Raw genomic sequence first — 8,767 nt, forward strand, 5'->3', positions numbered from 1 at the left:
CGTGCAGGAGCCTCTGGCTGTGCGTGCGTGTGTTATGGGTTTGATTCCAGAGCAGGTTGCACATTGGTCCTGGGTGGCTCGCAGGCTCAGGTCGTGCTTGGGCATCCTCCTCCTCCTACTCATTTCCGAAGTAGCAGCAGCAGAAACACCAGCAGCGGCGCCCGCAGCCGCTGCTACGTCGGCGGCAGCGGCGGCAGCTCAGCAGCACAGCCGGCCGAACTGTGCAGAAGCGAGCACCACCGTTTGGGGAGTTCGGGGGGCGGGTAAGAGGGAGGAGGGGGAAAGCCTGTCTTGGTCTTTGGGATTATTTTTTTCCCCTTCTTTCCCTCTCTCTCTTTCTTGAGGGTGTGTTGCCCCCTCGAAGTAAAGGAATTTTGCTCCAAAGCGAGCTGGGACCGAAGACTCTAGGCTAAGTTATCTCTCTATGTAGATGGTGTCAGGGAGCGAAGCTACTGACCGAGCTGCTGGTAAATGTTTTTCACTTCTTACTCTTTGATGCTTAAGGCTTTCGCCCCCTTTTCTTTCTTCCTTGTTTCCTTTCCGTTGCTCCTCATTCTGCAATAGCTCCTGAATCAGCTGCAGTTCCCTTTTTCTCTCTCTCTCTCCTTGCGTTTGTGCAGTTTGCAACTTGTTTCGTGGTTTTCTATGTATATATTTTTTTCCTCCTTCATCCTCAGATGAATGCTGGAACATGTAAATTCGGCACTTCGGGAGGTCATCATTAGTTGCATGAGTTTGAGGGTGGGGGAGGGGGAAGATGGGTAGAGCAGGCTGTTATTTCCCTGCAGAAGGACTGCCGCTTTCTCTCTAATGTTCATCGCAATTATAGGGATTTTTTTTAGGATGCATTTTAACGTTGCCTTGATATTTAAGGTTATCCATCCCCAGGATTACAATGCATTTTGATTCAGTTTTGACAGCATGACAGATGCCAGCGATTCCAGAACTACTGTAGGATACACGCTGGCTAAAATATTCCAAATTGGGGGAAGAACAATTTGCATTCCAAAAGAGAATTTCTTTAAAATGCTGTTTTGCATCACATTGCTGCAGATTTGCAGGAGGCAAGAATAGACACCACTACTCATCTTGCTTGCAAAGATAACAAACATAGAAGTGGTTTTAGTGTATTCTGTCCTGTTCTCCAGTGATTGAGCTATTGCTAAATTTACTTAATAAATACATGGAGGGCTATGGAGAAGGAGGGAGATTGCTGGATTTTTTTTTAAATTCACAATTGTGAGTGAGGCATGTACAGCAATTTCTAACCCTAAACCAGCCCTCTCTTAGATCTCCCTTGAAGTGCACCTTGTCAGTTGGGGAGGGGGAGGGCATTTTCTGCTATACACATGGATAAAATTATTTAAAATAGCCAGCATAATGCATGCAAATTGAACTCTGACTCTTTTCTTAAAAATAGAACTGACTTTGTAACGCTTGCTTCCAGGATCTGTTTTAAATCTGATTTAAAAATTAATATACAACAGTTCTTTAATGCATTCATAGCGTGTAAGTTCTTTGGAGGGCTCTTAGCCGTTAACCATGTTTCATTTGCTTTACTCTTCCCCCCACCCTGAGTTTTCAGTTCCAGTTCAGTAGAAAAACCGAAGGGTCAATAAGTAAAGGCAAATCAGCAGTTTCAAAAGAAATCAGTGTGTAGCTGTAAAATTTCTGCTAAGCCACGGGAAAATGAGCTAAAATAATGGCAGCTTAAATATAGGGAGGGAAGCCTGGGGTAGACCAGGTGGCCGTTTCAGTATGTGTTTTACCATTTTGAGGAGCTCTGAACTCTAGACTCAGTGGGGGAATCCAGCTGAGGGATGCTCTGAGGGACACACATTTTACAAGAGAAACTGTTATTTAAGGAAGCCTGCTTCTGCTATTTGGTTGCCACATCATAGAACAGCACATTACCTGTGTGCAAAGAGTATGTTTGCAATAATACTGGTAAACTTTGTTAAAATGTAAACTTAGCTGCTGTTGGAAGAACAGCATAAGATGGTACAGCCTGTGAAGGACTGAAGGGCAAAACAAACTGTAAATGAACTCAACTAGTCAGACCCTCCTTTATGTAGAAGAAAGCCTACTCCAAGATACCCTGCAAATACACCTGTTCCTGGTCGACTGTGTTGACAAAAGCTTTTCTTGAAATGGTGGACCAGATTCCTGAGATCTATAGCCTATTGCCTCTTTTATAGGCTGCTAATGATAACAGGTGTTTTCTTTAGAAGGAAAGCTCAGCTGTACTCATGGTTCTCTTGAGATGGCAATATTGCAATTTTTACAGTACTTTCATGGACCCTTACATTTACCATTTTGGTCAAGTTGAGGTGTGGAGGGGAAACTCAGCCTCCATTCATTAGGAGCACAATGGTCTTTGAGTAAAGCATGTGTTTGAGTACTAAGGAAAAATACATTTATATGGTAAACTACCGTCCTAAGAACCCAAGTCTCCTAAAGCAGCATGGTTTTCCCATTCTAGGACCCAAACCAGACAGCAGTATACCCCAGGCTGAGCAGCTGCATTATTTTTCTGAAATATTCCACACAGATGAGCATGAATAGGCAATTGACCAGGCTAAGGACTCATTTCACGTAGCCCATGGGGCAAAGTTTCTAATTGTTATGTAATATATTCAGAGCATGAATTTACTTACCAAACATCATAATTAGCTTCAGTTTCAGCACCTTCACTAGATGTGAAGACCGAGTCCATTGATTTAAAGAACATTTTCTTTCCTGCTGAGCTTGGTTCTTACCCACTCACTCCTCTTTCTACTTCTAGTTCCCCGGCAACTTCTGAAAAGCTTTGAGAATTTCTGTTAAACTATTAAACATATCTACGTTTTGGGTGTGATGCCTGGTTAGATTAGTGCTCATTCAGCTGGATTTGTAATTATTCTTTATGGTTCTGTGGTATAGTGTTAGTGGATTGTTGGTGATATTATTATTATTAAGTTTCCATTAAATCTTAATGAAGCACACTTTAACTTTCTATGCCTGATGTTGATCTCAGGTTAACATGTCAAAATAATACCATTCCCTTGCTAAGCTTGTTGATAAATTAGTTTGTTTTTAATAGGCATGGCATCTGGCAGTGTTCAGAGAAGGTAACTTATTGTGGGGGGAGGGGTCTATATAGAAAGAGACTGTTGGTTCATGAAACTTCTGAGTCACATTCACCTGTATTGTTAGGGTTCCTGTTTTCATTTTGGTAAGAGAAGAGGTTTCTTTGCCTGGATGAGGTGTTTATATGCTAGAGCTTCTGAATGTTTCTTAGAATGAATTGCTAGTTTTTCCATTGTGTAATTGGAAGGAACTTGGAAGTACTTGTGTGTTTTTAAGGAAAACTTGTATTAGTGAGTGTTTCCATACTCTTTGTAGACTAATTTTGAGAAGTGAATTCTAGTGTAATATGGTCAAGGTCATTGCCAAGGGCCTTTTGATTCCTCCCCACTTGAGAACTCAAACTTAAACTGAAATCCGATTTAAAGAGGTATAACTTATATCAAGCTACAACCTTAAACAGGGTCGTGTCAAATGCTTGTTTTTGTCTCTCATTACTTTGTGTGAAGCAATAGTTTATCCTTTGAATTACTGGTTCCTCCGAGTCCTGTGTACTCACAGGGAGAAACCTTCCACTCTGCACTCAGCACATGCAACAGATTCACAGCCCTCGGGGAAGATTACAAGAACAGTTTTGGGGAGTGGTAGGGTAGAGGATAGATGTCTTTTCATATGTTCTTAATGGAAAGCGATGCAGCAATATTTTATTAAGTGTATTATAGTTTCAATTTAGATAATACCCCATTTAAAATCTCGTGAAACCAACAGTAATTTTATAAGAGTCCTGTGTGGTGATGGCAAATAGTAGCTTTATCAAAGTGTTTCTTTGTAATCTGGTTTCTATTTTGCTTTATAAAAGGGACATTCACATTATTCAGCACTTTGTACTATCAGTGACATATATTTTAAAAATTATTTTGAGTTGTTTTGTCTACCTAACAAAGATAAACCACTGCTTAACATAATTATTTTAGCAGTGTTGAGAGTATCCTGCTCCTATTTCCAAAGGATTTCATGAAGTTGAAGAAGTATAAAATCTTTTCCCTAAAATGTAGGTTACTCCCCTCCCCAGTCTACTTAATATATTGCATACTATATTGTGATTTTGAACTTGAATATTTCAGCCCTTTTATGACTTCTTAATGGCAAAAAAATGAAGCTGCTTGAAAAGTAGTTTGCAAATAAAGTTCCTTTATTATTGCTGAAAGACTAACTGGTCCACCTCTTCTAAGTGTCGAATTAAGAGCCTTTTAGGCAAGAAGAATTATTGAGGAAAAAGTGCAGTTGTGTGCTTTTTGGAAGTAGTGTGCATAAAAAGAGAGCAGGTGTTTTAACTCTTTTCATACAAGTTTAGTGAATAGAAATCAAGACTAACTAATATAGCACTAAGTTAAAATAAAATTCGTTTTCCCTAGTAAAGATCCCACCCCCAGGATAATATGAATGGATCTTTGACTCTGATGGAATAATTAACTGCTTTCCTTACCTTGTCACTATTGTTAGCTCTGGCCAGAATCTTGGTGATGGATGCTAAAGATCCCATATTTATCTCAGGAAAATAGGAGTGCATGGTTTGGAGGAAAGACATGGTTTCTTGAAAAGTTTCGATTTCTCAGGTGCGACTGCAGTTCCTTCAGAGGAGGCTTTGCCCTCATTGGTATTTGTATAGATCACCTAGGACCCCTCCCCAGTGCTCCTGCTGTCCCTACTGCAGTTCTGCCCCAGGTTATTTTCATAGCCATGTGGGGTTAGGTTTCTTAGTTTAGTGGTTCTTCTCATCACATTCATTTGTGATTTCTGGAATGTGAGGCAGATCTATAAAAGTTTGGAATTCAGCTTTTCAAAAGACAGTTTATTTCATTCTTCTGTTGACTAAATCACCTAGCAGTGTAGGCTCAAGCCTGTTAAAAAATATTAGACATTTTCTATGATCCACTTGTGTTCATATGAACTTGGTAAATTATTGAATTCTAAGTTATATAAAAGGGAGTTAGACCCTGTAGAATAAAGAACTTATTTATGAATTTAGTTCAAAAGAATAGGTCATTTCTTTTTTTTAAATTTAGGGCCCCCAATTTTCAATTTACCTATTAGGAAGTAATGACTAATTCTGGAGAATATGATTTATGCGATGAAGACAAAATTAATAATAACGTAACATTTAAAATCTTTAGAGAGGACAATTCTATAAAGTATTCTTTTGGAAAAGGCTTATACGGAAATGTCATTTTTATTATTGCTTAGAATTTAACTGATACTCAATATTTTGACATTTATCCTACTTTAATTAGAGGAATAGGGGTATATATAGAAAAAAGAAACATATCATTAAATAGAATTGATTTTGGTAAAGGTTAAAAGAATCCCATCATGTGAAATAACATTTTCATAAAATTGTGTAAGGTGCTTGCTATATTTGTAACATGTTTTAAGAAAAAGTGCCACTTCAAAATTTTATTTTGAATGTTATAAATAGTCAAGTTAGGGTCTGAGGTTATTTCTATGAATGATATTGAACTATTGGAAAAGATAACTATGCCCATGTGGATGACTAATTCAAACAGTAAATATCTACATAGCTAAAATCATAGTTATTATTAGAGACTTAGTGATGTTAACTGTGATAATTTTTCTAAACCATTTCAAATGTGAAGTATATGGTTATATATCCACATTTCAGGAGATATTACTTAGAAGGAACATAGGCAAATTAGAGCTGTGGGAAAGTTTTTCTGTCTTTTAATTTTTTTATTTCTTCAATGAGCAGTATTTGGATTCCCAAGACAGGCCACGTACTGTACTTTGCTAAGAGCTAACTCTCATGGCCAGATTAATTTGACACCACAATGTGTCTAAGAAAGTAAATGCGAATGGGGTGGATACTTTTTAAAAAAAACACAATATAAAACTGTTCTTTGTGTCACTCAAGAGTGTATTAGAAAAGTGATTTAATTTAATTTTATTTTAGGAGTTACTCAGGCAGTAACCATATACACATACTTGCTCCTTCTTCTCCTTCTAGGACACCCAGTTCATTTCCATTCATGTAGTCCGGTGTGATATGACACCTGGAATTGTGCTCTGTGTCCAAGTTTGGCACTACCTTCACAAATTTAATGGAGGCATGCGGACAGGGCAGGTGTGACTTTTTGGGAAGAGGATGTAGATGGAGGGTGTAGTCTGTAGTTGAGTACCATTTCCTTATGGTGATTATCATGTCACTAGTTTTATTTTTAGCCTCACCTACACTTCTTGAGAAGAGACAAACTGCTTCTTTATATTTAACCCTAAGCATAATATCATTATTACAAAAACATTTCACAGTGGTTAGGGCTCTGCAATTTGTGGGACCAGACATCTAATTTTTCTCCTCTCTAATCCTGTTTATATATCCCTGCATATAATCAGACTCAGTCAGATGAAACCAATTACTAAGGGGGAAAAATCAAATTTATTTATTATATTTATTGGATGTGTCTGTTGCTTAATTATCCATTGGCAAATTTACATGTGGCCACAGAGAGGGCGGCGGATGAATGTGGAAAAATGATCGATCATCACTTCTCACAGTCCAGAGGAGGCTGCCAATAAAACAAGAAGCAAAAAAAAGTCCTTTCTCATTGCTATCAATGTGGGGACCTAACAACTGAAAAGCAAGTATCACCCCCCAAATCTGTTTGGCTTGACATAGAAAAATCTGGAAAATATTGGGAATTATCAATCCTTGTCAGACTTTTTAACTAAGTATTCAATGATAGGAAGAAATGTAAGGAATTCTGTACACTTTGAAATAAATAAGGATTTCTGTGGTTCAAAGGTGTGTGTTAGAAAACTAACTCAAGTTACCCTAAAAGAAGATGACCAAGCCCACCCTTGGGCTGTGCCTTGGACTGTGGGAAGCTGGGGAGATGGTGGGGTGGGATGCGGTTGGGTGGGTGTGGAGGCAATGTGATCTGCAAGGTGGTGTTTGCAAAGTTATTGATCATTCGATGTAGCTCTAATGAGCAAATGCTCAGACAGCATTTAGATATTGTGTTTGGTCTTTGATGGTAAAGACAATAGATATTGTGTTTGGTCTTTGATAGTAAAGACATACACAGACTTTCACTTTTGGTCTCATGTATTTTTGTTACAAAAATTTCTGCCTCAATCAAAAATGGTTTTCTGCTCTTTGCTTTAACGTCCCTGAATGTTTAAGGGATTCATCCTGAGCATGGCTATGTCTTCTTATTTTTCCCCCATTTGTTTTCATCAGACCTTTTGGGAAATTTATCAATGTGGAACTTGTTCTTCAAAATGGATAACTGAAATAAGCACCGTTTCAAGTAATTGTGGTGAGGCTGAATTGTGAACAGAAGCATCTTCTTTAAGGAATTCCTCAATTCCAGGGACCACTAAATTTTTATAAATCAGTCCTATTTTTGCCCCAGGGTAGAATATTTTTTAGGAACTTTAGGGAGGAAAACAAGCTACTTTTGGACTTGAGGCATTTGAAAATTGCCTTCAAGAAAACACGGAATGAAATGTTTTTGTTGTGGTGTTCTTCTTAATCCTCGCATGAGTATATGTTTAGAGAGAAGAAGGAAGAGAGTGAGAGAGAGAGAGAGAAGCAGATATGTGAGAGAGAAACATCGATTGGTTGCCTCTTATGCTCGCCCCAACTGGGGACTGAACAGGCAACCTATGTATGTGCCCTAGACTGGGAATGGAACCCGCCACCTTTTGCTGTACCAGATGATGCTCCAACCAACTGAGCCACTGGGTAAGGGCTGAATGAAATGTGTTTTAAGACATGCAGTACTTTAGAGAAGACAATGGATAAATTGTGATTTCTTTTTAATTACCATTTACTTAATGATGCTGCTTTTGACGAAACTAAGCATTGTAGATTATGCTTCTTTCATATTTGGCTGCAAAGAAATTAAAATGCAACATGAATCTTAAGAATCAAAAGGGAGAGGTGCTTTTTATACCTGTTGACTTAGCAAGAAAATGTTAGAAATGAGCTAAATTTCATATGTATTCTAATCTATATTTTTAAAAGTTCTTCTGAAATAACTTGAGAGAATAATAGTTTTATTATAGAATAAAAGCTGCCATCAGCCAATTCACTGTGAAAGCCACACATTAAATAGATAGAGAGCTTGAACTTGGCTTTCTGCAACAGTGATTTTTTACTAAGCTGCTCCCTAAGGCCACTCTAGGTATCTGAGGGGCATCGGTGCTTTTATATGATTTGTGTATGTTCCATAGATTGTGAAGTCTATTCCTGGGCAATTTTCAAGTTAAAATTGTGTTACAGCTACCCAGAAGGTTGTCATCTCTTGGTTTTTGTCTTGTCAGTCAATTCATAAGTGTTTATTAAGCCCCTATGGGGTGTACACAGAATCAGTGTGTGTGTGTGATTGGTTGCTGATCTAGGAATCTACATTCTATAGGCAAAAGTACTGTTATATGTGGGTATATGTATATATAAAATATTTTAATTACAGAAGTTAATAGTTGTTTTTGTTTGGTTTTTTTGTTTTGTTTTGAAGAGGTTTGCCAGGGTTATAATTTCTCATCTTTCTCTCTCTTTCCTTCTTTCTTTCCTTCTTTCTTTCCTTCCTTCCTTCCTTCCTTCCTTCTTTCTTTCTTTCTTTCTTTCTTTCTTTCTTTCTTTCTTTCTTTCTTTCTTTCTTTCTTTCTTTCTTTCTTTCTT

At 37.9% G+C, this 8,767-nt stretch overlaps 1 protein-coding gene across 3 annotated transcripts in view; it reads left to right on the forward strand.

Annotated features, from left to right (window-relative positions):
• The first annotated feature begins 296 nt into the window (after window positions 1-296).
• The window catches only part of TENM2 (teneurin transmembrane protein 2), a 1,214,660-nt gene continuing 1,206,189 nt past the window's right edge, over window positions 297-8,767 (forward strand). For all 3 annotated transcript variants that reach the window (XM_005870581.2, XM_005870582.2, XM_005870583.2), the window contains exon 1: window positions 297-467. The gene's annotated coding sequence lies outside the window, so the exon portion shown is untranslated. The remainder of the gene's footprint in view (window positions 468-8,767) is intronic.

Source organism: Myotis brandtii, unplaced genomic scaffold, assembly GCF_000412655.1.
Source record: "Myotis brandtii unplaced genomic scaffold, ASM41265v1 scaffold32, whole genome shotgun sequence".
Taxonomy (NCBI): domain Eukaryota; kingdom Metazoa; phylum Chordata; class Mammalia; order Chiroptera; family Vespertilionidae; genus Myotis; species Myotis brandtii.